Source organism: Trichechus manatus, unplaced genomic scaffold (genome assembly GCF_000243295.1).
Source record: "Trichechus manatus latirostris isolate Lorelei unplaced genomic scaffold, TriManLat1.0 scaffold00185, whole genome shotgun sequence".
Lineage (NCBI taxonomy): Eukaryota > Metazoa > Chordata > Mammalia > Sirenia > Trichechidae > Trichechus > Trichechus manatus.
Genome location: NW_004444121.1, coordinates 3,135,711 through 3,137,679, shown reverse-complemented (window position 1 = coordinate 3,137,679; position 1,969 = coordinate 3,135,711).

Sequence of the window (1,969 nt, the reverse complement as noted above, 5' to 3'; positions counted from 1 at the left end):
CTGAGCCCTGACCCTGGTCACACACTGAGCCCTGACCCTGGTCACACTCTGAGCCCTGACCCTGGTCACACTCAACCCTGACCCCATCACAGGCTGAGCCCTGACCCTGTCACAGTTTTACACATTCTGGCCTTTGGTCCCAAGGCTGAGTGCAGACTCTAAGTCACTGCTGAGGGATAAGGCTTGGAGGAGCAGTGTTGAGGCCTAGATCTGGGGCTCAATGGCATTCTTGGAGGAGATCCCCAGGGTGGGGCAGCAGGAAGCTCACCTCAAAGTCCTCAGAGGACACGAAGGCTCAGGGCTGAAGGGGGCTTATTTGAGGTCACGTGGGGACCCAGGGGGCAGTCTAGAACCCACTCCCTGACTCAGGCCCACAGTCTCCCCACCCGCCTTCAGGGACCCCCCAAGGTTTGTGACCTCAGGTCATGTGGGGCAGGTAGGAGGAAGGTAGCACAGGATCCTGGGGTCCTCTCCAGGCACTCTGTGAACTTTGCCGTCAGAGGCAACGGGTGGAAGGGGCTGAGTACAGTGGGTAATTAGCTGATTCATACGCACGGTAATTAACTGTGGATGCAACATACCACAATTAGCCTCCAGTCAGGACATACAGGGCACAGACGTGCCACCACTTGGCCCTGCCCTGGGCCAGCTCCGCCATCTGCTCCCCTTGCCCCATTCTCAACCTCCACTGGCTCATCCTCCAGGGTACGCTGTGAACATGTCTGAGAGGAGGGAAGGGAAAGAGGAAGGAACTACAGAGGACACAGTGGTGAAGGCAGAGGCCCCCCAGCTCTCTCCCACTAACCAAGAGTTTCTCAGGGTGAGGCCCAGATAGCACCTCCTCCAGGAAGCCTTCCCTGATGTCCTTGCTGGCTGGCACGGCCCCTTCCTGCATCCCAGGCCCACTGCAGGTGCCTGTGTCTCTGCCCACCGTTGGCACAGTCATGCACTCCAGGACCCTTCCTGGTCCCTTTGTCCAGAGGGAGACAGTGAACACACCCTACACGAAGGGCTGTGCCCCTAGCGCTGGCCCAGGGCTCAGGATGACAGAAGTAGCGAGCACATGATGGTTCTGGGCAGATACGCAGTCAGCTTCGATTCTGTGACGCTCCAGGGTCCTCACTGACCATCACCCTGCACCTGCCCAAGTCTGGACAAGTAGAGGCAACTCAGGCATGGCCCTGGTGGGGTAAAGGACCCAGTTCCACTCTGAATACCGTGGCCTTTGTCTTTCCAAAAACCAAGCCCATTTCCATCGAGTGGATTCTGATTCACAGCAACCCTTAAGGACAGAGTAGAACTGCCCATAGGTTTCCAAGGCTGCAATCTTTACGGAAGCAGACTGCTACATCTTTCTCCCGAGGAGCGGCTGGTGGGTTCAAACGGCCGACCTTTTGGTTAGCAGCCGAGCGCTTTAACCACTGTGCCTGCTGCCAGGACTCCTCCCTTTGCCTCTGGCTCCTGGGTGCTGTCCAGTAGAATGTCTACAAGGCCAGCAGGGTCCCGTGTATGTACTGTCTGATCCAAGAGCCGCTGGCCCCATGTGGCTACTGAGCCCTTGAACTGTGGCCGCAGGGCTGAGGAACTGAACTTTGCACTGGATTTAATTCTAATTAAGTTAAATTTAAATAGTCACCTGTAGCTAGTGGCTGCTGCGTTGGAGAGTGTAGTGCTGGATGGGCCTCCCAGCCAGGGTCTGGTTCCTCCACGTGGAATTCCGTGGTGGAAGGAGCACCAGATGTGTCTTAACCTGTAGTCCGCAGGCTAGCCACAGGCCGGGTGAGACACCCAGCACGCCCCACCACCTCACCTCGTGGGCTCCAGGCAAGGGCCTCACTTCGCGGGCTCCAGGCAAGGGTGTGGGGACACCTCCAGGCAGAAAGATGTCGCTGCTGCTGCTGCTGCTGACGGCAGGGCTCTTGTCTCGCCTCCACCAGTTCCCAGCTGTGTGACCTCGAGCAGGCCTGTG